Source organism: Electrona antarctica, assembly GCF_951216825.1.
Source record: "Electrona antarctica genome assembly, contig: scaffold_25, whole genome shotgun sequence".
Lineage (NCBI taxonomy): Eukaryota > Metazoa > Chordata > Actinopteri > Myctophiformes > Myctophidae > Electrona > Electrona antarctica.
The window spans coordinates 4,376,354-4,403,390 of NW_027637034.1; the positions used below are offsets into that span (position 1 = coordinate 4,376,354).

The 27,037-nt window shown below is 43.8% G+C and overlaps 1 long non-coding RNA gene across 1 annotated transcript; it reads left to right on the forward strand.

Moving 5' to 3' along the window:
* Positions 1-21,123: 21,123 nt before the first annotated feature.
* On the forward strand, positions 21,124-26,236 carry LOC306919474. The gene is made up of 4 exons (XR_013789546.1): positions 21,124-21,236; positions 21,771-21,892; positions 22,769-22,930; positions 26,087-26,236. It is a non-coding gene; the product is annotated as an uncharacterized lncRNA (long non-coding RNA).
* The last annotated feature ends 801 nt before the right edge of the window (positions 26,237-27,037 follow it).

Sequence of the window (27,037 nt, forward strand, 5' to 3'; positions counted from 1 at the left end):
GAGCCTGTGCCTGGAGTGTCAGCCCCGTATGCTGGTGTCGAGGAGGAGGAGGAGATAGCCTCGAACACCGCAGGGAATGGAGTGGTGGCAATGTCACCTGCATGGAGCCGCGTAGTAAAGAACGGTCACCGCAAATACACCCCAAATACTACAGCAAAGGCCAAGCCTCGTCTGAATCTTCCCAGGGAAAAGAAGACATATGGCATTATTGGAACCGGTGCTGTGGAGAACATACGGGCTGTAAAGTCTAAGATGGTGAGTGTGTTTGCGACGAAATTCTCACCTGACTTAGACACAGAGACACTGGCTAGTTATCTGAAAGACAAACTATCTAGAGATGTGACTTGTCTAAAGATAGCCACTGACCAAACCAGGTACAGCTCATTCAAAATAACCGCTGAATGCAAAGAGGTTGGCGAGATGTATGAGCCGCAGCTATGGCCAGAAGGAACGTATGTGCGGCGGTTTTACGAGCCGCGTAAGCCAAGGGCTGCTGCTGCCGCGGCGGGTGTAAAGCTACCTGAGAGCAACAGCCAGGCGGGGGTCCGGGGCGATTCAACATAAATGAACATACATGTCGTATCATACAATGCGCGCGGATTGCGTGTTGGGCATAGTGAAGCAGATAAATCACGCCGTTTTGTGGTGGACAAACTATTGGAGACTAGTGATGTATTATGTGTTCAAGAGACATTTTTGCCTAAACAGGACCTGGAGAGACTAAATTCCCTGCATAATGACTTCTATGGGGCAGGGGAATCCACTACTGACCTGAGCAATAACATTGTTCGTGGCAGAATACCTGGAGGAGTGGCCATTTTATGGAATAAAAAGTATGATCAGCTAGTTAACGTGGTGAGAATGGATGTTGACTGGGCAATAGGAATTGAATTCAACTGTGGTGGTAAAAAAATCATCATCTTGAATATATACACACCATATGAAAGTTCACACAATGAAGATGAATATCTGAACAGATTGGCCTGTGTTTTGTCTTTTATTGAGGACAATGCCTCCACATGCATATACGTGGTGGGAGATTTGAATGCAGATGTTTCTGATGTCAACTCCTCATTTGCTAAACACTTAAAGCAGTTCTGCTCTGACAGTGGCTTGATTCTTTCCAGTGAGTTGTTGTTGCCTGATGACAGCTACACCTACATCAGTGAGGCGTGGCACACAACTTCATGGTTGGATCATTGCATATGTACAGCTGATGCACATGACTCCTTACAGACTATGAGAATTTGTTATGAATTTGCCATCTCAGATCATGTACCTTTTTCTGTCTCTGTAAATATGGGTCAGGTACCCACTCTGTTGCCTGTGGACAATAATATGAGTTCTGGGAGGGTTGACTGGTCTAACTTGACTGAGGAGGATATCAGCCAGTACCAGATTCAGTCCAATACCATGTTGAGTAACATTGTACTGCCAAGAGATGCTGCCGTGTGTAGTGATGTAAACTGTAAAAATCCTCAACATTGCACTGAACTATGTAATTTCTATGACTGCATTGTGGAGTCTTTACTTAAGTCCAGCAGGCCTCTGTATAAACATAGGACCAACAAATACAAGGCTAAGCCAGGCTGGAAGGAACATGTAGGTGAGCTTCATGCCGAGGCTAGAAGAGCCTTCAAAGCCTGGGTTATGTCAGGAAGACAAAGACATGGTCCCTTATTTGAACAAAATAAACGTTCAAATGCAAATTTTAAATATGCTTTGCGTTTCATAAAAAAAAACGAAAATACAATGAGGGCTGATTCTCTTGCAAAGAAGCTACAACAACATAATGCAAATGACTTCTGGAAAGAAATCAAGGTATTAAATAAGTGCAAAACATCGCTGCCAACCAACATTGATAAGGCTACTGGCTCAGAGGAGATTGCCCAACTGTGGCAGAAACATTATTATGAACTCTTCAATTGCGTTCAAAGTAATGCCTTTATAGTGGGCAACATTGACAACAGTGAGGATGTTACCATTTCCCCACAAGAAATCTACGATGCAATCAGAGTACTTAAAGATAATAAGGCATGTGGTATTGACAAAATATCGGCCGAGCATTTAAAATTTGCAAGCAGAAAACTTTGTCCCTTACTCTCTATCTGCTTCACTGGGTTTTTAATACATGGTGTTCTACCAAGTTCCATTGTATCAGTCTTATTAGTGCCCGTCATTAAAGACAAGTCTGGGAAGCTGAATAGCTCCGATAATTATCGACCAATAGCCCTGGCCAGTATTTTATCCAAGGTCTTGGAGAGGACTATACTGAACAGACTGGAGAAGTTTGTCCTGACGTCTGACAACCAGTTCGGTTTTAAACCTAAACATGGTACCGATATGTGTATCCTTGCCCTAAAGGAAATTTTAGATTTATATAACGGGCATAATACCACTATTTTTACATGTTTTATTGACTTATCGAAGGCCTTTGATCGTGTCAATCACGAAAAATTATTTAATAAATTACAGAACAGAGGGGTTCCTACCTCTTTAATAAGAATCCTGGCCTTTTGGTATACACATCAAACTATGTGTGTTAGATGGGGTAACTGTGTGTCGTCACATTTTACTGTGAAAAATGGCGTCAGACAGGGAAGCATTTTATCCCCTTTGCTTTTTAATTTATATATGGATGACCTATCTAAACAGCTGAACAGCTGTGATACAGGGTGTCGGGTCGGCGACACAGTCATCAACCACTTGATGTACGCAGATGATTTGGTCATCCTATGCCCATATAGTGCTGGCCTTCAGCAGTTACTGAGGGTCTGTTCTCAATATGGCTCAGACTGTGACATTATTTATAATGCGAAGAAGAGTAACATCATGATTGTAAGAACCAAGGAAGACAGTAAACTGTCATTTCCAGTCTTTTTTCTGTCTGGTACAGCCCTTAAAGTCTGTGATGAGGTCAAGTACTTAGGCCACTATTTAACAAATGACCTATCTGATGATAGGGACATATACAGGCAACGTAGAATGCTATATGCACAAGCAAACATGATTGTTCGTAAGTTTAGTATGTGTTCAACTTCTGTGAAGTCCACACTATTTATATCTTTTTGCACACCTATGTATACTGCCCACTTGTGGCGGCGCTACAAAAAGGGCAGTATGCAGAAACTCAATGTGGCTTATAATGATGCCATGAGACTACTGCTTAAAGTGCCACGGTGCAGCAGTGCAAGCGAAATGTTTGTCAGCATCGGCGTACCCACCTGCTCAGCTGTGCTGAGGAACCTCATGTACAAATGTATGTGTAGGCTGTCTGATTCTGCCAACAGCATTATTGTTATTCTGACTAACCCTTTATTGAGTTCAGTCAGGTTTGTTTCTAAACTGTGGAACCATTGGCGTGTAAGCCTGTATAGTATGCACTTGTGATTTTATGCCTTTTGTTTGTCTCTGTATTTGTATGTTTTGTTTTTTTATGTCACTATGGACCTTGTGTCTTTAATAAAGTTTGATTGATTGATTGATACGATACAATTCAATACAAAAAGAATTGTACGATACAATTCGATACGATACGATATTCGATACGATATTCGATACCACGCAACCACAGGAATTCAGAGTGCAAAATGTTTTATTTTTATTTAAAGAAAAACTAGGAACTAGGAGGTAGTGCATTTTCACATTTTAGACAGTCTGGTGCAATCAGTAACAATGCCCAAATAAAAAAATAAAAAATAAGCCTGAGTGACATTAAAAAGCAGGCATTTCAAGTCAAAATAAAGGCAGCACAAAACGGTCATAGGAACTAGGAGCCCTAGGAGGTAGTGCATTTTCACATTTTAGACAGTCTGAGTCTAGTTAGTGCTTAGTACAAATACAACAAATCAATTAAAAGAGGTGCAATCAGTAACAATGCTCAAATAAATACAAAAATAAGCCTGAGTGACACATTTAAAGGCAGGCATTTCAAGTAGAAACAAAGGCAGCACAAAACAGTCAAGAGCAATAGTACTGTACTACTACAACAAATGATCAACTGTGTGAAACAATTCAAACACATTCAAAAGGTAGTTAAGGCACTTGGCAGCACTAGAAATATTTTACTGAAATTGAAAAAAAAAAACAAGGAAAGGGGAAACAGTGCAACTGCTTATTGCTTAAGAAGTACAAAAACTTCTCTGTAGCTAGCTTAGCTAGGTAGGTTTATCATCTTATTCTTTTCTTCCTCTGGCCCTCTCAGATTTTTTGCTAGGAACACCAACATGTCAATGTGCTCCTCTGTAAGTCGTGCCCTTCTTGGACTGACAATGAGCCCTGATGTACTAAACACACGCTCCGATGCTACACTTGAAGCAGAGATACACAAATACTTTTTGGCAAAGTGGGCAAGGTGAGGTAACAATTTGTCGTTTTCTCCCCACCATTCGAGTGGGTCCTTTGTTTTTTCTTCACAGATTCTGTCATATATCATGAACTCTTTTGTGAGTCCTACAGCAGCTTCCTCCTCGTCTTCGACATTTTTACTCTTTTTTTCCCCCTGTATGCTGAATAGCAGTCCCTTCAGATCCGTTTTCTGTTTCTTTGCTGGCTGTGGGGCTTCTGGTTCTGGAGGAGGTTGTGCTGTTTCTACTGAATTGCCAAGACTTTGTTTTACCTCTTCTTTCATAGTAACAAAACTGTCCTTGAACCTTGGGTCAAGAAACGTGGCTGTGTTCAGTAGTAGCTGCAGACTCTGGTTCTCATATCTTTGTTTGAGATCCCCTCCAATAGCTTCTTTAATTTGACGTTTTAGGTTGCTGTCACTTTCCTCAACTGTCAAATTTTGGAATATTTTCCAACATAGGGGAAGGACAGAGGAGAGTGTGGTATGTTTTTCACCACTAAGTGCATCAGTGTAACCACTGAGGGGGCTCAATACCTCCTGCACATACTGAAGAGCTACAATGTCCGTGTCTCTGGGCATGAGGTGCCATTTCTTCCGGTCCTCGGCTAGAACGGCACAGACTGCTTGCTGCTGCTCTATGTATCTGTTTACCATTTGGTATGTTGAGTCCCAGCGTGTGGGCTCATCGTGGATCAATTTGTGCTCTTTTAGGTTCAGAGGTAATTGTTTTTTCTTTAAGTTTCGATACATCTTTGGAGACCTGCTGAACGCAGAAATAGTCTTTCTTAATCTCGACAGTACTTCAGGCACACGGCCTACATTCAGGCCCCTGCCCACGGCAAGGTGGAGGTTGTGGCCAAAACAGGGAACCCATGTGAAGGAGGCAAATGCCTTCTTATTGTTTGAGGCATTATCAGTAGTAATACCGGCCATATCTGACATGTCCAGCTTCCATGTTTCGTGTACCATCTCCTCCAATGCCTCCTTCAAGCTGTCCCCTGTGTGATCCGAGTGCATCCCAGCACAGCCCAGACACCAGCTCTTCATCTTCCAGGACTCTGTTATGAACTGTATAGTTACTGCCATGAAACAGGCGTTGGCCCTGCTGGTCCACAGGTCAGTGGTGCAGGAGAAGAAGCGATTCCCCACAAAACTGTCTGTGACAGTATTTTTTATTTCATTGTACAGGGCTGGGATTTCAGTGTCCATGAAATAATTACGTGATGGAAGGGAATATTTATTGTTTAACTGCCGAAGAAGCTGTTTGAACCCAGGCTTCTCTACAGTGTAAATAGGGACCTGGTCCATGCAAATGTAAGTCGCTACAGCTCTGTTGATCTTCTTGGCCTCTTGCGAGTCTTCATCATACTTTTTTTGTCGATCCCAGGTCTCTCCAACACTCGGCTGTGCCAGTGGACAGTGACTGGCTGCACGTTGAGTTTCAGATTGAAGCTCAGCATCTCTCTTGCGCTGAAAGAAATATAACAATCTATCTTTAGAAGTTTTATAAAAACTGTTTTTTGCTTTTAATCAGGCTTTTATAAAAAACTAACTATTTAATACTATTATCTATCTTATTCTTATCAATTAATCTTGAATGAAAAACAAAGTAAGTATACATTAAACTAAAGTAGTGATGTGCTATTGTGCTTACCTACAATACTTTATTTGTGTATGTACTTTCTTTGATTTATTTCTTAGGAGATTAATTTGATAAGATAACAAAGTTATAACTTATATTGAATGCCTGATTCAAATAGAATAACTTAGATGCTGTTGTGTGTGTCAGACTCACACAACATCATCTAAGTTGTTCGTTTCTTTTTTACCAGTCTACTCCTGCATTGGTTTGAGGGTTTCTATTGATATGATAACTAATGCATCCGGTCTAAGGCACGCCTACTCAAACTATTTCTGTTCATTTCCACTCCCCCACCCACACACACGCAAACTGAGAATCGTTTCCGTATCCTCTCTCTAGAACGGATATGCACTGCAGTTAGCTTTAGCCATCATCGCTATCACTAACAACAACAAACACGTTTACTGGCCTCGCGGGCCGATTTTAATGACTCATTTATGGTACAAACCTCTCTGAACTCCTTGTATAGGTCTTTGTGTTTGTCCTGGAGGTGATGCAAGGTTGCTCGTGTTGGCTCCCTTGCTCGGCACAATGCGTTTGCATCGCTTGCACCTCGGTTTGCTCGTGTCCTTTGGCTGTCCGTGTGCATCGGGTTCGAATCCGAAGTAGTTCCAAACTACACTTCTGGCGTTCTTTTTGTCAATTAAAACGGGCAGCGAAGGTCCTGCATCTGCACATGCCATTTTAAGAATAGAAAAGCGACTCGTACACCATTAACTTTATACTCGCACGGTCGCACCAGAGCAGCTCAGCAACAGTAGCACACTCACATGGCTAGAGAGACAGAGTGGAGAGGGGAGGGGCTGCAGCCTGCATGCATTGCGTTCCAGTCAGGCTGCGCCGTGTGTGTGTGCTACTGGCCCCGGCTGTTGCGCAAGTGTTTTCTTCACCAACGGCAGAGGTACAAACGGAGTATCGTTATAACAAACGGAGTATCGATAGATCGATACCACGGGGAATTCATATTGAACCGTTTTTATTTTATAATTATCAATATATCGATATTTTTGACAACACTAGTTTCAGTAGAGAAGTTAAAGAAGGAAAGCTTTGACAAGAGTACCTGATGGTCTACAGTGTCAAATGCCTTTTTAAGGTCCAGAAAAACAGCGCCCACTATGCCACTTGCATCTAACTTTGACTTTACACCTTCCAGAAAATAACAGTTAGCAGTTTCTGTTGAATGGTTGGAGCGAAAACCGTATGGTTTTATCATGACCAATGTTATGCTAATCCCCACAAGTTGCAAAAGTTACATAACTAATTAGCAATGGTGTTGTTCCCCCCCCCCCCCCTCCCAGGGAAACCAGCTATGGAACAGACTGCAAGCTGCTGTACAGCCTGTACATTGGATGGATGGAGATGAATCACGATTGTCCTAAATGTTGTTGAATTTTAAACATTATCATTCATATTATGTAGCATACCACGACTTCCATGATAGAAAATGACTCTGTTCTTAATGATATTAAAAACAATGAAGACAGTGACCACAGCCCCTTCTTTCTATACTGTAAATTGTTTTTCCTTTTTCTAACCCTGTAGGCTATGATATATAACTGTACCCATTCTATACAAACTGTTGATACAATAATCAATGAATCAGGTACAACTGTTGAGAAGGTGTCAGAATGAGCTATATCTAGCTGAATTACATTCTGGTGGGCTACCAAGATGAGACAAAATTACAATATTGTAGGAGTGCCGGCGTAGGCAGAGAAGAGAAGGAGATATTTCTCAGATTGGAAAAGCCAACGATGGTGGCACTCCGTTTAATCAGAAAAGAAGAGAGAGAGACAACACTTGTCGCAGAGGTAAATACGTCAACACCTCGGAGGTGTGTGTCTGGACTTAAAGGTAACACACTGCATTGCATTATAATGAGGAACAATCATATTAAACGTGGGCAACAACGCAGTGAATTATTAATGTCACATACAACTGTTCTGTGTGTGCCTAGTCACCACACACGTCCCCCCAGAATTCACAAGAACTGGCCCAGTGAAACGACCAGGGACCCGAATGACCCGCCCAAAGCTATTCCGAAGCTCCTGGGCAGGCAAAGGAGGTCGCAGCGGGAGAGTGACAGATGGGTGCTGACGGCGAGTAGGTACCGGGCGGCAGTGTGGGAGATCCAAAGGGGGCCGGACCTGTTCCAAGGGAGCCCCACCCGGGGGACGACCACGACGCGGTGGCTGCGCCACTTCGACCGGGCGGCTCAAATCCAGGTGGGCCGGCTTCAGTCGGTCCACTGAGACGCGATCCAACCTGCCCCCAATATCAACAACAAACGTCTTGTCGCCAGCCTCCACCACCCGGTAGGGACCATCGTAAGGTGGTTGCAGGGGTCCCCAATGGGCATCGTGGCGGATAAACACATACCCCGCCGCTCGCAGGTCGGGCGGGATGTGCACCTGGGGTAGGCAGTGGTGCGAGGTCGGGACTGGCAGGAAAGTCTTAGCAGCATCCAGGAGAGTACGGCGTTGGTCAGAAGCAGACCAGGGGACAGTAGTGCGGGGAATAAAATCCCCTGGGACCCTGAGGGTCTGTCCATAAACTAACTCTTCCGAGGAAGAAAGCAGGTCCTCTTTAGGCGCAGTCCTAATCCCCAGCATCACCCAGGGGAGTTTGTCAATCCAGGTGTCGTCCTGGAGAGTAGCCTTAAGTGCGGCCTTCATGTCCCTGTGAAAGCGCTCACACATGCCGTTGGCCTGAGGGTGGTATGCCGCCGTGCGGTGGAGCGAGACACCCAACTGATGAGCGACAGAAGTCCAGAGTTCAGAAGTGAACTGGGGGACACGATCGGACGACAGATCAGAGGGGGCGCCGAAGCGGGCGACCCAGGTACCGATGAAGGCCCGTGCCACATCAGCCGCTGCCGTTGCTGACAGCGGGACTGCCTCCGGCCAACGGGTGGTCCTGTCCACCATAGTCAGGAGGTGAGTAAATCCCCTGGAGGGAGGAAGAGGTCCCACCAGGTCAACATTGACATGGTCAAAATGCCGTTCAGGAACTGTGTAGGGCCCCAACGGGGCCTTAACATGACGATGGATCTTTGCACGTTGGCATGCCACGCAGGTTCTGACCCATTCGCGAACGTCCTTCTTCATGCCATGCCAGACAAACTTTGCCACCACAAGACGTTGTGACGGCTTACTGCCGGGGTGCGAGAGCCCATGTATGGCGTCAAAAACATTCCGTCTCCAGAACTGCGGCACCACAGGACGTGGCAGCACCAGAGACACGTCGCACAGTAGTGTTGTGCCGTCATCGCCAAAAGGTACGTCCGCCAACTTGAGGCCAGTGACTGCTGTTCTGTAAGCCTGAATGTCGGGGTCTGAGGCCTGGTCCACAGCCATCTGGGTATAATCGATCCCGAGGTGCACCGCGCCAATGACCACGCGAGAGAGGCAGTCAGCCACGGGATTGTCCTTGCCTGCCACGTGTTGGATGTCCGTGGTGAATTCAGAGATGAACGCCAGGTGGCGCTGCTGCCTGGCCGACCATGGTTCCGACACCTTGGCCATGGCGAAAGTCAGAGGCTTGTGGTCCACAAAGGCAGTGAATGGGCGAGCTTCCAGCAGGAAACGGAAGTGGCGAACTGCTAAATACAGGGTGAGGAGCTCACGGTCAAAAGTGCTATATTTCTGCTCGCTGGAACGAAGTTGGCGGCTGAAAAAAGCGAGCGGTTGCCAAACACCCTTGACCAACTGCTGGAGAACAGCACCAACAGCATAGTCCGACGCGTCCGTGGTGAGAGCAACAGGAGCCCCTGGCACTGGGTGAGCCAGCATAGTCGCTCCTGCGAGGGCATGTTTTGTCGCTGAGAAAGCCACCAACATGTCCGTGGACCAAGAAATGGCGTGCCTAGGAGAGTTATTCCCTTTGAGAGCACTGTATAGGGGCCGCATAAGGTTGGCAGCCCGAGGCACGAAACGGTGGTAAAAGTTTACCATGCCACAGAACTCCTGTAGAGCCCTGACCGTGAGAGGCCGTGGGAGCTTCAGCACTGCCTCCACCTTTGAGGGCAGTGGGATTGCTCCGGCTGTAGTGATGTGGTGGCCCAGGAAATCCATAGAAGACACTCCAAACTGGCACTTCGCTGGGTTGATGATCAAGCCGTGCTGCCTGAGACGACTGAAGAGAAGCCGTAGGTGCGACAGATGCTCTGCTTTCGACGTGCTGGCCAGACAAATGTCATTGAGGTAGACAAAAACAAATGACAAGTCGCGCAGAACCGTGTCCATCAAACGCTGAAAGGTTTGGGCAGCATTTGTGAGTCCGAATGGCATCCTGAGAAACTCAAAAAGCCCAAACGGGGTGATTACCGCTGTTTTGGGAATGTCCTGAGGATGCACGGGCACCTGGTGATAGCCGCGGACGAGGTCCACTTTTGAAAAAATAGTTGCACCCGCCAGGTGGGCTGAAAAGTCATGGATGTGTGGAATAGGGTCAGGCGTAGTGGCAGCATTAAGGCGCCGGTAGTCGCCACACGGGCACCAACCACCATTGGACTTGGGCACTAGGTGAAGGGCTTGGGAGGCCCAGGGGCTGTTTGACCGACGCACGATGCCAAGGCGCTCCATTGCATCGAACTCCGTCCTAGCGATAGCGAGCCTGTGTGGGTCAAGACGACGGGCCTTGGCGTGCACAGGTGGGCCTTCGGTGGAGATGTAATGCAACACGCCATGTTTGGTGGAGGCAGATGAAAAAGTAGGCGTGGTTATGTCTGAGAACTCCCCGAGGAGGTGAGAAAAGTCATCAGCAGGCGAGAGTGCACTGGACAGCTTTGTTGGGGCAGTGTCACTGTGCTCACAAGGAAATGAGCTGAACGTTTCAGCATGGACGAGGCGTCGGTTCCTCACATCAACCAGAAGTTTATTGGCAAAAAAGAAATCAGCGCCCAAGAGGGGGGTGGAGACTTCCGCCGACACGAAATCCCAGGTGAAACGCTGACCAGCAAAACACACCGTCACAGTGCGTGTGCCAAAGGTGTGGATTGTGCTGCCATTGGCTGCCACAAGGGGGGGGCCGCGTGGCCCTATGCGAATGTCTGTGGCCGAAGCTGGCAAAGTACTCATGTGGGCGCCTGTATCACAAAGAAAACGACGACCGGAGATGGAGTCAGTGATAAACAGCAAGCCGCTGGTACGGCCGTCACCCACGGCTGCTAATAGGTGGCGGCCGGTGCGTTTCCCGACGCACTGAATGTACAGGGAGGAAGGCATTTCTTGGCTTTATTGCCAACCTTGGCATGGTAGAAACATAATCCTCCTGGCTGCTTTGCACGTCGGGGCATAGTGTTAGTGGCAGAGATGGAGTATGGCTGATACATATGGTCATCACTGCTGGAGACACTGGAGGCAGTAGTGGGCGTGGCCGCAAAACATTTCTTCCCAGCCGAGAAAAATGTATCTGCCTCTCTGGCCAGCAGACGAAAATCAGTAATAGCAGAATTTGCAAGTGCCAAACGAACCTGGTCTGGAAGCTGCTGCAGGAAGAGTTCCTTGAAAAGAAAACAAGGCTGATGGTCTCCCAGTAGAGCCAGCATGTGATCCATCAGCTCAGACGGCTTGCTGTCGCCGAGGCCGGGAAGCGAGAGGAGTTGGCGCGCACGCTCGGATTCATTAAGTCCAAAAGTATCCAGTAAATGCGCCTTCAAAGTCCCGTATTTGTTCCTCGTCGGAGGACGTTCTAGTAGACTCACCACTCTCCCCGCAGTCGCGCTGGTAAGAGATGCCACCACATGATAAAATTTCGTTTCATCCCCTGTGATGTCTTTGATGGCGAATTGAGCCTCCGCCTTTGCGAACCACGCGCTTGCATTTCGTTCCCAAAATTCGGGCAATTTCAGTGAAGCTGACATGTTCAGTAAACTCTGGAAACGTCCAAGAGTATCGGGGTCACCAATGTAGGAGTGCCGGCGTAGGCAGAGAGGAGAAGGAGATATTTCTCAGATTGGAAAAGCCAACGATGGTGGCACTCCGTTTAATCAGAAAAGAAGAGAGAGAGACAACACTTGTCGCAGAGGTAAATACGTCAACACCTCGGAGGTGTGTTTCTGGACTTAAAGGTAACACACTGCATTGCATTATAATGAGGAACAATCATATTAAACGTGGGCAACAACGCAGTGAATTATTAATGTCATATACAACTGTTCTGTGTGTGCCTAGTCACCACAATATATTTATTTCATCATCATCTCTTCTCCCAAAATAGCCGATCTACAGCTTATAGCAGTGGTTTCCAAAGTGGGTTATGGGGACCCCCAGGGGTCCTTGAGAGAGTTCCAGCTAAATGATAGTTTGGAACCAAATGGACCCATAAGGGTCCATTTGTACACTCTGAGTTAATTAACATTGATTTCACAATATAAATTGGGGGTCCCAGAGACAGAAATGCCATCAAATGGGGGTCCATGGACTAATGCATGTCACACTGGCGGTCTGTGACACTGCTAGATTCGTAAAAATCTATGGGGTCCCTGGCATATCTCTTCAAATGGGGGTCTGCGGGCTAATTGTCAATTTGCGGGTCCTTGACATGAAAAGGTTTGGGGACCACTAGCCTGTAGTGAGCTTGCAGATCAGCTATTTTCTGAGAACAGGTTGTATATCAATATATCAATATCTACAAGGGACGTTCAATATTTAGGGACGTTCCAATTCCTAGGGTGATGATTTATCTCCCTACCCCTTGACACTCATTATGTAGGGGCAAGGGGAAGGGGCAAGGGCTGAGGGGTAGGGGCAAGGAATGAGGGGTAGGGTTAAAAAAGGAATTGGGAAACATAGCTCTAAATGCAACGCATTAGAGCTATGGACCAGAGCTAGTATAACTACTGGTAAATGTAGTTCCGTCCAGCTAGCTTGATGCTACTTGTTGTAGCTAAGCTGGTGTTGTTGTCTACTAACCTGTAGTGTGTAGATCGATGTCCATATCAAAATCAATGTCCAGGAGTTTGTTTTGTGTCTCCAGCAGAGTTTCTAGTGTCTCCATCTCTCTCTGGAAGAGGTTGACCATGAACTCTCCCACCGCGCTGAGGCGCTCCAACACAAACACTCTGACGCTAAGCTCCACACTACAAACATCAGCAGCGCCACGCTGCTGTTTGTCCACAACAAACAATATCTCCTCTCCCACCGACGCTAGCTGTTCATTTATCTTCAGCCGTAAAGACTCCATTTGACGCTTTTGACCTCCTTTAGGAGACATTTCCACCAAGCTTTCTGTTCCTACTGTAATATAGAATGTGTAATAAAGGCACAAACATCAACAATTCCCGAGAGGCACGACAACATGTTTGACTTGTTCAACAAACAACGCCATCACCATAATGGAAAACTAGACGCAGCTACGTGACGTGGTGCAAACAAGCACTGGGTCAAAGGTTTTCCACGCATGCGCAACAAAATAAACCAGGCACTGTTGCCTAAATGCCTTTCGCCTCCTGTTGGTGGGGGTGTGTAACTGTCACTGAATCATAGATAGATAGATAGATAGATAGATAGATAGATAGATAGATAGATAGATAGATAGATAGATAGATGCATGCGTTTTGCAACTGCCTTCGAATCTTCAAATAGACGATCTACAACCTCGTGTTGCGGTGTGACACGCTTTGAGCTTGTAGATCTGCTTTTTGCACTTTTGACAATTTGAATCCATGATGCATTGATATTAAAAGGAAACAGTACTTAATATTTTAACATTGATGCCGTCTGCCGTTACCGTCGCCGGATCTGGCTGCCAGGCTGCCGTGCCGTCCTGTTCCGTTTACCGTCCTGCTCCCGTCCACTAAAATGACTTCCAGTTTGCCATCTACTGCTTGCCTGATTCCATGTGAATGTAGCATTAGCCAGGGTCAGAGGTCAAAAGTCAGAACACAAAAGTTGTTCGACATCAGGAGACGCATATGTCTATCGAAGTTTTATTGTTGGCTCGGTCAAACGGTTCATGAGCTATGCCTGTTCAAAGTTTGCATTTTCGATTGAGTGCTATAGCGCCACCCTTTGGCCAATGGCCGTGGGCTTTGCGTTCTCACCGTTTGGCATACCATATTGCCAAGTTTAACAAAACCCGACTGCACGGTTAAGCCAGAAATGCAATTTTGTTTTTAAGGGGCCAGGCACTTTGGGCGCGGCCCCTTAAAGACAGACAACTACAATAAGGGACCATAGGCCATTTAGCTTGGCCCCTTAATAACTGAACTGGAGAAACCCCCAAAAAATCATGTTTGAACTAGGGACCCCCCCCAAAATAATATATATATTACATGACATGACATTACATGACATTATCAAAATGATTATTATCTTCTATATGATATCTTCTCCACATGAAAATGTGTGAAATTAAATAGTATTTTTGTTCTTTCTTTCTTTCTTTCTTTCTTTCTTTCTTTCTTTCTTTCTTTTCAGGCTGGCATTGTGAGAGAAAGTCAACCGGACAAGTTGGTCATGGCATCGGAGCCAGAAGCAGCCCTCATCTGGTGTAGGCAGCTGCCCTCAGATGGTTTTGTTGATGACAACACGACAAGTAGTACCCTACTACTGGAACAACCTGGAACACAATACATTGTTGTCTGTTTTGGAGGTATGTTGTGCTATATTTTATTCATGCAGACTTATTCAATGACTCATATATACTGTGTGTGTGTGTGTGTGTGTGTGTGTGTGTGTGTGTGTGTGTGTGTGTGTGTGTGTGTGTGTGTGTGTGTGTGTGTGTGTGTGTGTGTGTGTGTGTGTGCATGCAAGCTGTACACATTCACTGTATTTGCAGTATACTGCTAAATCCTTATCTTTAAATGTATGCAACGTCACTACATTTTTACTCTGTTTCATATTTGAATGCCTAACATTATTGTCTTGCAGATGGTACCATTGACATCACGGTATATGAAGTATGTGTTGGAGGAGTCCTGAAAATGCTGCACAAGGCCTCTGCTAATGGTATGGGAGAGGAGCAGGTTGCAAAAAACTTTAAAAGTTGCCTAAAGGAAATATTCTCTTGTGATCTCTGGAATGAGTATGAATGTTGGTATGTAAAGTATGAAAGTAGAGCTCTAAAGAAACTCAACATGATCGATGACTTCTTAGTCTTTAAGGATGTGGATGATGATATAGAGATCCGCTGTCCTTACAACTTAGCTTACCTAGCTCATAAGAAGCAACCAATAGAGAAGTACTTCAAGAATGTGCAAGGTGTCAGCTGGGACGATGGGGTGATCACAATCTCAAGAGCAAAGAAGAGATCTTTCTTCAATGAAAGTCTGAGTGGCATCACTAAAGGTCTCAAAGAAATCTTTAAAAAGGATCTCAGCATTGACTACCTCTTGTTAGTGGGGAATTATGCCTCAATGAGATTCTACGCAAACACATTACAGAGCAGTTTGGTGCTCAGTGCAAAGTTATTTGCCCATGGTTGCCCCAGCAGGCTGTTTTGAAGGGAGCTGCCATGCTTGGAAGAACCCCTGACTCCCTGAGGTAATAGCATCACGGCAAAGTGTGGCCACCAAAATGTGGAAGGCCCTACCAACAGTCTTTTGCCACCAAAATGTGGAACGCCATACCGATACCAACAGTCATTAAGACATGCAAATCCCTTGACTCCTTCAAAACCGCTCTCAAAGGGCACCTACGGACGACTGCAATTTGAAACTGGCCCCGGTAAAATCTGAATCCCCAACCCACCCCCTTTTCCCCTCACTGTACGCCTTTTTTCCCTTTTTCCCTCCATTATGATGATTTCCTGTTTTTTGCTATATAGATGTGTATATTTTACGTCTCTAAATGTTATGATGAATTGAAAATGGTGGGCAATATTACAAGTGTAATGCTTTATGGTGTCGTCCACAGTTAACAGTTTTTGTTTTGAGTTGTGCTTGAAATGTACTACTGTAATTCTGCAAACTTTTAATAAATACTTCAATCAAGTCTTTGAGTTGTAATGCTATTCATTGCTCATTTAGTGAGAAGTGGAGAGGTTAGTGAATTCCCATCAGCATATGTGATAAAGGCTCTCATCGAGTCGACCTGCAGGGTCTAAACCCCCCTCGGTTAATAATGAATTGCATTTTTAATAAATTGCATTTTTATAGCGCTTGTCCAAGTGTTCAAAGCGCTTAACAATGGTTCATTAATGTATACATTGGGAGGTGAAACGGTGAACAGTCGGTGCCAGCGTCCTCACTTCCCACAGTCACACACCAATGGTGGCAAGCTCACACCGACCGACTCATTGGAGGCCATGTAGGGTTCAGTGTCTTGCCCGCAAGGACACTTCCACATGTGGACAGGAGGAGCCGAGGAACCGCCGATCGAGGGATCATTGGACGACCTGCTCTACCTCCTTAGCCACAGCCGCCCTTTCGCCCGCCATTTCGACGGTTAGACTTTTTCGGAGTGGTGGGTGTTCGAAATGGGGGGTTTTCGAAGGGGGGGGGGGGTGCTTCAGAATGGCGATCTGGTTAAAAGTGACAATTTAATTATTTTCAGAAAAATAACGCTGCTTACCCTTTTCTGCACATTGTATCCAAAAAGTGAAGGTCCGTTAATGGTCTAAACTAATTTGAACTTAGGAACGGCAAAGAAAATCCAAGTTTAAACGTTTGGAAGCCGCTTCCATTTTTTTCCAAGGAAAATGCTTTAGCGCCTCCCCTGGTCGAATTCTCCAACTGACTCCAGGTCAGTCGACATGCACACCACAAGCACAACACAACTAACTTGGGGGGGGGTTTCTCAGTTCAAATTAGTTTAGACCATTAACGGACCTTCACTTTTTGGATACAATGTGCAGAAAAGGGTAAGCAGCGTTATTTTTCTGAACCGCAGTGGGAGGGGAAGTGACTGGAGGCTTCTGTCTGTGGGTGAAGTTATGTGGCTGCCGTCCGACCAACACAAGCAACGTGCAGCGTGGAGAAAGTTACAAAGCACACCATTTGCTCCAAGGTAAGTTGTTTGTTGTTTATTAGATGATTGATTTAACCATTGTTTAGTAAAAGTTGACGTTAATAGTATGATTTAGTAGCAGGGAGGGTGAATGAGTGACCGCCGCGTCCTCCTCCTCCAGAAAGTAAACATTGACATGTGCGTGTGCGCACCCACGGGAAAAGGAATAAAAAGAAAATGCCCCAAACGTTCTGGGTACTTATGAAGCACTGCTGCAGGACGCCCAACAGCAACGTTTCACTATGGTGTTATTATAGTATGAATGTTGGTGATTGGAATGCTTCTATTCCTTCTTGGAAAAATGCCGACATAACACGGTCCTCAATGGAGGCTCGCTGATAGTAGGGATTGTTCGTCCTGCTTAACAACGATATCGATGCAGGTGCGCGAGCGGGCGGGGCTTTCAAACATTGGCTTTCAAAGTTTGCAGGATTGGCCCGTTTTTAACAAAAAGCCTCAAATCATGAACGCAGCGTGAAATTCACGTGAAATCTTTCTCAGACTTTCCTACTAGGCTGAGGAATATATCCCACCCTTTTCACATTGGCCTGTTATAGCGCCACCAACAGGTGAATTTTTGCAAAATACATTTTTGTAACAAAATGCCTGAAATCATCCAATTGCCATCCAAGGCGTGAGAAGAAATGGCACCCTTTTCACATTGGCCTATTATAGCGCCACCAGTAGGCCACAACCTGACCTGCCCTGGTGGAGACTTGTGCCCCGAGGGGCACTTTATCTAGTTAATTATGCTAATTACTCAATTTCTGACTAAACGGTGTGACGTATCACTCGGCATACGGCAGAAATGGATTCAGCACATCAAAATCATATAGAAACAACACATTAAGTAACTTTCCTCAAAAATCAGGGTCATTTTCTGAAGGTTTCTTTTTTTCTTCCATTTGGGAACCAGTGTATATTCTATGAGGAGCTGTCTGCAGTAATGACCTTTCTGTCTTGATGAAAAATAACCAAATTAATACCAAGATGTATTTAAAATGGTGCACGAGTTAACTATTTAGAGGAGGGCCGCCTAAACAACATCTTTATGCACGGTGGATCACCGTATTGGTTGCAGGACCCCAGTAGTTTAATTCATAGATGAGTCATAATCATCAATTCTCAAGCATTTTTATAATTGAAAGTTCTCTGACATAGAGAGAAAAATCAATTGTTGCGACTCGGAAGGCAGACAATTACACATTGTACACACATGGCGCGCGTGCTGATGATGAAAGATCCCACCCACAATTTAGCATTCAAATACTTATTCCTTCGTTAATCCAATATTCCAGTGCAATAGCGGTTTTCCCTACTTTAGAAGTGAGTTGGGGATGCGTCCTACAGGCTGAGGAGTTCATGTGCAGTTCAACACTGCATGCGTGATGACATATTTGTATTGGGTTATTGGCATGAGAAAACGTACGTTTACATTGGCAAAGCAAGTGTCAAAGTATCAGTCTTGTTACTTCAGCACCATGGACAGACAGCACATGGGAATCATCTCTCTTTCTCTCACACACACACGCTCACACACGTACACTCACAATTTAGCATTCTAATACTTATTAGTCGTTAATCCAATGCAATAAAAATATGTTTTTATAGTGGTTTCCCTAGAAGTGAATTGCTTATGCGTCCTGGCTTGTAGATCAGCTTTTTTGTGATCCGTGATGCATGCATCCGATTTTTACATTTCTATTCTATTGAGTGGTTAATCATCAAAACATAATCGATACACAGAAGTGGGCCTAACAGACACTTCAGAAACAGAAATGATGAGCTTTTATTTTACCATTGGCCCCGCATTTGGGGGATTTCACCCTGTCAAACCACTCTGTCGATCATCAATGAGAGTGCATGGGAAACGGTACTACTGTCTGTCATGTATTATGTCTAGGGATGGAGCCCGAAAATCAGGCAGAGCGCAGAACTTGTGCTCTGCTGTGAAGCTATGTTTGGCAGCAAGGTTACAGTTAGTTAATACGTGTCTGTGCACGCTGCCGCCGCTGCGCAAATCATAATTATATTACGATTTGCTGCGCAAATCATAATTCATACACAGAACAGAAAGCAGGACATAGCCTACACACAAGACAGAGGTATTAAGCATTCATTTTATTACAGGAGTTAAAGGCCGCTACACTGTTCATCGGAATGGCGGGGTTTAAACCCCTTTTCGATAGGCCCGCCATTCCGAATAGACTTTTTCGGAGTGAGTGTTCGAAATAGGGGGGTTTCAAAGTGGGGGTGTTTCTAAGTGGCGGGCTTCGGAATGCCAATCTGTTCCCCAGTTGGTTAGCGGTGAAATGAGCCTCCTCATTCGGACAGAGTGAGCAGAGAGGCGGGCAGTGGAAGTTATTAGCACATTGCTGCTTGGAGTGCAGTTTGGTTTTGCGGGGGGAAAAAACGTTTGAAACGCGAAACGATACCGCAACGGACAATCAGTTAACACACTTTGATTTGATTTGAAAGCATGTTATTGACTCTAAAGCCTTATGTATTGTTGATCGCCATTAATTGGACAATGCGTATCGGGTTGTTCTTGTGTAGGTTAGTTAGCAAATTCGCATTGCACTTTACAACTTCGATCTAGGGCAGTGAGCATCTCTGTGTGCATTTTCACATGTCTTCTGTGACTCGAATGATGTAGGTAGGCTATAGCTCGCCTGAGTCGCCTCTAAGCACAACGTACACAAGTTTACCCCATGTCGCACAATGCAAACTGAAGAAATAAGTATGAAGACCCCCCCCCCCCCCCACACACACACACACACACACACACACACTCACACGTACGTCCATCCCCTCATGTGAAAGCCTGGTAACACGAGGTTACCCCCATGCTGCAGATCTACAGGGCAGTACAAGCTCACAATGTTGCACCATGCAAAGAAATAAGCATGAAGACCCCCCCCCCCCCCCCCGTCCATCCCCCCATGCAGATCTACAAGCTCAGTCACTCACAATGCGTCGCAATGTGAGCTTGTAGATTTTCAATTTGACAAAATGTATAGAGCTGAAATGGTTGATGTACTGTATGTTTTGTAATAATCAAAATCTACAAACTAATAAGATAAATAAAGTTTTCAAATAAATGTAGTGGAGTAAAAGTACAATATTTGGATCCAATATGTAGTGAAGTAATAGTGTTGGAAATTGGAAATATTCAAGTAGGCTAAAGTAGCCTACACATAGGCTACTTGTATTACAAAATTATAATTAAGTACAGTACACAAGTAAATGTACTTAGTTGCTTTCCACCACTGTCTCTTTTATCTTCAAAATAAATACAGAAGTCAAATCTAACTGAACCAATTGGCTGGCATGGAATTGGAAACAAGCCTAGGTTGATGCTAGACATCAGCATTATAATTACTAAAAGATGTGGGAGGGGAGTAGCTGGGATGAGGGTGTGGCGGAGAAAATAATTTGCATGAGTTGGATTACACAGGGGCACAGCTGAGGCCATTGTGGTACTGCAGCTAAAACAGCTTCAGAAGCACATAAAGCAATGTCATGGACTGGTTATATGCTGAGTGAGGCTCAAACCATTAGAAATATGCTTGAGGGAAATATACAATATGATATTCAGTATTAAAAACACATTTAAAATGCATGTTATTTGCACTTTAAGCATTCAATCAATAGAATAATACAAATACAATAAGCGACAGTAAAACATAGGTCGACAAAGCACCTTGGACACCATTGGCAACTCGATTTCAAATTGTCAGTTTTGTCCAAAATGTTTAAAACAAATCTAATATTTGAAAAATAGTCTCAAGTAATGTAAAATACACACGATGTGAACATGCCCTGTGGTGACGGTACATCATTATCAGACTTAATTTGATCCTTCAACTTCTTGTTTATGCCCTAAAATGACTGGATATAGCTAAGCACCCGCTAAGCCTACAGGTTACTATACAATGACTGGATATAGGCTATAGCTGTTCCATAGCTGCTCCCCACTGTATTACACTGTACCATGGCTCCCTCTAGTGACCGTTTATATTTAGTGCACCGTACGCTCCAGCAGCGCTAGTGCGCATGTGCACAGTGCACAACGATATGTGAGTTTTCCGGCGGCTCGGTATTAGTTTCGGCAGCTCCTGCTAAAATCCACAGACAGAACAACAATAAGAAGTTTGTTAAAACAACATTATGGCGTCTGACACTTTAATATGCACAGAACACTAAAAGGTGGTTTGAAAACAGTGTGGTCGTTAAGCAGCAGGAGCACGTTTGTTTGTCAGCAGCTAAACTACTGAAATAAACACAGCTACAGGTAAAAAGAAGATGGATTCACCACGTTGTGTTTTTACTACATTTATCTTTTAACTTATTGACTCATCTTTTAACATGGAACGCGAGTCGAATGTCTCTCTGCTTGTTTGTTATAAATGTGATCATAATAAACAACCAGTGTAGCAGCAGCAGCAGCAGCAACAATAATACAGTCTATACGCCTACATTGTTTGGTTGCATCTTGTTGATGCCACTATTATTATTACTAATGTAACCACAACGTTACAGCAATGTGTTGTAGTTATGATACAGTATCCTACATATTTTGATTGTCCACGAATATAACCTTTTTCCTTCTGTTATAAGATTTTCTTTCACATTGTTTAAATTATCATTATAGACTAGCAATAACCTCACCTATCTCCCAGACTCTGTCCCTAGTTAGAGTTCAGAGTATTAATGAATGTAGAATTATGTGCAGGATGCAATTTTTATAGAAATGTGAGAGACTTTGTTTATTTAACTAATTCTTTAAATAGTTGTTTTTTTTACTCCTCTCACACTCTCATGCTAGCCCGTCTCCGGACCCCCCGGGTTGAGCTCCTTTGGACCCCTACCCCGTAGGGTCCGGTATCATCGGCTTCAAGCGACATGGGATGCAATCTGAGTTACCCTTCTCCGACGGATCTCTGCGCTGTGGGTGTGACACTGACATATTCCAAAAGAAGCATATGAACGCTATAGGAGACAACGAACCCTCTGACCCCCCCCGCGAACGGCTCAGAAGCCGACTTCCCATTGTACTGCCTCCCGCACCGAGAGTGGCTAGCTTCGCGTCCCTACGTTCCTGCCTCTGATCTGCTCTGTCTCAGCTAGCATGTATTCACCAAAACCAACTTACAGTTAGTTAATTTAAAATGTATTTGTGTGTGCTCGTGCTCCGGACAAGTGACTTTTGTGCCCGGACAAGTGAATGGGAAATGTACTTGTCCGCAGGACAAGTCCCTCAAAAGGTTAATGTCAAGCCCGGCAAGCAATGCAAATGTAGATTGTAAACGAGTAGGATATTTACTCTGTCCACTGTAATGTTAATGTGATTGTCAAGTGAACTTAGAGCTCCATGTCTTCATGAACCAAGCATTGAAACCGTACCAACTAAACCTTTATCATGCTCTATTATTGTGTCAGTCTTAGAATGACCATTCAGGTAATGCATAACATTTGACATTTTTTTCCTGTCTTGTTCATACGCTGCACATTTTGCCTCAAACCCACTTTAACACAATGAGTGCTGCCTGCTGGACGAAAGTGGTATGACACTTGGGTGCCGGTGATTTCAGTCCGCTTTTGGCATCCATCTTGGATACTAAAGTATTAGCGTTTATTACCAAGCTAAAATAAGGCCAATCCTTGCTCTAGAAAACGCCAATGTTCCAATCACGATCACTGGATAATCAGAAATGACCTCCGAACATTGGAGAATAGTTGAAAACCATGCTCTAGTAGGCCTAGTAATTCATGAATCCCATAATCTCAAGATTCTTATTAAAGTCCTGATTCACTTGATTTCAGACCGGTGTATGGAGTCCAGACTGCAGGTGAAAATGAACTCTCCAGACTCAGCCAAGGATATTTCTATTAAACAGGAGGAACCTGAAGACATCTCTATTAAACAGGAGGAACCTGAAGACATCTCTATTAAACAGGAGGAACTTGAAGACCACCCAAACCGTAGTATGTATTTTCACTTGGCCTAAATGTTTTACTGTACCTTACCCTAATCCAAACCTTGATGCTGAGCGGGGAGACATCGTCACTTTGGAATATTTTACAAAACTACCAAGCGATTACACCTTTTTAAAGTGGATTTTCATGACAAGCAACTCAGCGGTCGGTGTAATCGCTGTTCAAAGGTAACTTTAAACATAGGCAGTCTAGCCTGAAAGACGGCCGTAATTTGTCGGCATTCATCCTGTTAATATTGATGAGTACAGCTCATGAAAATCAAAAAATCCTATCCAATGAATTAGAATATTTTACGAGACCACAAAAAAAATGATTTTTTTAAAAGAAAAATGTCGACCATCTGAAAAGAATATTAATGTATGCAGTTAATACTTGGTCTGGGCTACTTTTGAACAAATTATTTCATCAACGGGGCGTGGCATGGAGGTGATCAGCCTGTGGCACTGTTAATTGTTATGGAAGCCCAGGTTTGTGAAAGCTTTGTAGAGAAAAGGCCTTGTGCACACCTACAAGGACAGGTCTGTAGGAACCAGCAACCGAATGCAAATCATGAGAAGAAACATACAACATATTGTGGATGTGATGCGTTGTGAGCTTGTAGATCAACTATTTTCAGCATGCAACACATCGTACAACGAAGCACAAGTCAAGCACCAGTCAAGCTTCACTTGAGAGCTGTGTTTTGTTGGCCGAAGCGACGTTACACAGCGCAAAAGTAATAAGCTACGGGAAGCTAGTTTTCGGTGGCAGCCTGGCACGTTGTGTTTAATCAACCAACATCAAGTTTACCTCAGTGTTTTTGTTTTAGCTGGTTTTCTCCTAGAAAGCTCTATGTTTAGGGTGTGTTTTAGCTGGTTTTCTCCTAGAAGGCTCTATGTTTAGGGTGTGTTTTAGCTGGTTTTCTCCTAGAAGGCTCTATGGAAATCTGGGACACTGTTTGAAGTGAACTGTCAGAGAGTGGTTCACACATGCCCAGAATGAACGCGTTCACAATGACGTTCATCAAGCAGAAATACAGTACGTTCAGTTCAACAAAAAATAAACGGATTTGTGAACAATCATTCTTTGAAAGCGTACAGGGACAACACTGCGGGTCAAGACTGCGCATGCATTTAATAAGTTAAATATTTTTAAGGCAATTAATTAACACAATTGATTAACACCGTTAACGCAATAATTTTGACAGCCTTAAAAAGGTTTCAAAATGATGGTAAAACAAATGAGTGTTCAAATGAGTCATCTAGCAGCAGTGATGACAGGACTTCAGTGGTGCATTTATTGTCTCTGTTGCGACTGTATAGGTAGCAGACTACTATGAATTGTCAATGGCATTCAATGTTTGTGTTAACACAAACACTCAAAACTGACCATTCATTGTCAATGGCATTCAATGTTTGTGTTAACACAAACACTCAAAACTGACCATTGTCAATGGCATTCAATGTTTGTGTTAGGACAATCTTTGTGCTTACACTTACCCTCAAAGCTGGACATAGGCCCCTCAATAATATGGAAAATAACTTTTTGGTCCTATAAAGTGCTTTTAAAGGTGGCCTTACACTAGCCGATTTTTTTTCAATCTGAAATCTGATAGCGCCACACACTACAGGATAATCGGAGCGGGGCAGAGCAAATATCAAACATTCTTGATGTTGATCGGGCCGTCCCGATCGCGCTTTGAGCGGTCGGGCACCCCCCGAGCGTCAAAAATGCCCGATTATCGGCTAGTGTAAGGCCACCTTAAGGCCTTATTTGGACATGAATGATTTGAAATCAGATCTGTCGAGCTTCCAACTTGCGCTTTGCACACATGCTGGCCATGGATGGCCTACATGTGCGCGAGCAGAGCACGCAACCTACTGCTGACTCCTGTCAACATTATCATGTTAAAGAATGAAAGAAAAAAATGTTTATGTAGTGATTTTTGTTGGGCTGGAATTTCAGAAACATTTTAGTTAAAAAAAAAAGTGGAAAAGGTTATTTTATTTAAAGGGTGGTTCTTTGTATTTTTGTTGTGTAATAAAAATGTGATCCTTAAAACCCCTTTATGGCCCTTGACGTAATTGACGTAATGAAATCAATAAATCCCTTATGGCCACTGACGTAATGGACGTAATCGATTGATTCCCAATAATCGGGAGCTTATTGTCGCAAAATGTAGCATTTTTTAGCTAATTTGGCTAACGGCCGATGTAATCTTCTTAAAACCGGCCGAAAATCCGCGCGTGCACGGTCGATCACACACGCGCGTGATCGCGCATGCATCGCTGCGTAAAATGCGATGTTTTGGGCTTGATTAGAGCTTAATTTGACTTAGTTATGAAAAATACGATGATAGCTTAGCATTCCGGACATCTGAGAGTGTAACACAGTAGCAAAGCTACTACCGGATATTTGGATCCAAACCGGAAGTGGTCATCGTTCACTCGCTCTCCCCGTCAAAATGAGATATAGTGTGTATATCGCGGATTTTTCTATTGGCATTAAAATGACAAATTAAACATATGAATAATGCTGGCTGAAGGCACATTAATTAGTTAATTAGGCACGGCCACAAGAGGGTTAAAACAATAAAAGGCTTCAATTATTTCAGTTGTTGTGTAATGAATCTAAAATATATAAAGGTTTATTTATTTTTATTACATTATGGCAAATAATGAACTTTTTCAGATTATTCTAATTCGTTGGGATGGACCTGTATATCGTCGGGATGAATTAATTAATTAATATCGTTACATGCCTAGTGGGCACCTAAACATTGTACGTGGGCACCTCAAAGTTAAATTGGCTATTTGTTTTCCAAAAATGTAAAATAAATAAATATGGAATTAATTTGTATTGTAAGGGATTTTTTTTCATTTGTTTTTGTTTGCATTTTTTTTCCAGCCCTACTACTACTCTGTGGTTCTATGGGCTGTGGCAAAACTTTTGACAATAGCTAGCAACGTATTACAAATAAATAAATAAATAATAAATAAATACATGAAAAAATAACGAAATGGTTCGAATGGTGATTAATCATGATTAATAATTTTGAAGCTGTGATTAATCTGATTATAAATTTGAATCATTTGACCACTACTTATATTGTCTTGAATAATAACACCCTTACTGAATGATAAGTAGCCTACAATCTGTTACCAGTGATTTCCACAGAGCACCACAGGGAGAGGTCTACAGTATCTAGAGAGATGGCCTCCAAAAGACACTCAACGTTTTCAGAGGAACAGCCAGAGACGGGCGAGGGACGTGGACCATTTGATGCAATGATGCAACCTGTTGTAAAGTTGTACCGTATAGGTATGTGCTGTTTTAAGGGATATTTCACTTTCAACATAATTGTTTATCATCTACTCAGGCTTTTGTGAACGCACCGGGAGCAGTTCTTAACGCCCCCATCACCCAGGACAAAGTTCTTTGTCCTTTCTATTAGTAACGCCCGACGCCCAGGACGAAGTTTGATCCAAAAGACAAAGTTTATTGATCATTGCTTAGACCAGTCATTAGTCCTACAACTACAACCTATCTCAAACCCTCACCCTAAACCTAACCTCCCACGGGGCAGCACACCTAAACCTAACCTTAACCCATGTCTAACCAATGACTAGTCTAAACTAAGTATGCACCCCCAGTGGGACGTCATCGAAAATGTTCCTCCCCTGTTTAGCCGACGACAACGAAAATCTTAAAACGTTAACAAAAGTAAGAGGAGAGATCAAATTACTCCGGTTTTAACCTCACTGCACCTGGCTCCCTGTGGTTTTTAGGATTGATTTTAAAATGAAATTATGAAGCTCGTAATGGTCTTGCACCTTCTTATCTCCATGATTTCTGCTTCGATATGTCCCCAAACTTTAATTTCTTTTGGAAACCCAGCCATTGTAAGAACTGGAGTCACCACTACATCCCCACTATAAAATATGTGACACCCTGTCAAAAATCATCTATTATTGGAACATGTTTGTTGAAACTTCCAACAACCGGTTTGAGTGTTTGTGCCAATTATTGTTTTCTGTTTTATTTAATTGTGTTCTTATTGTGTCTTATTTTGCCATAACCTTCTGTTGAACACTTGCTACTTATTTGTAACTATTC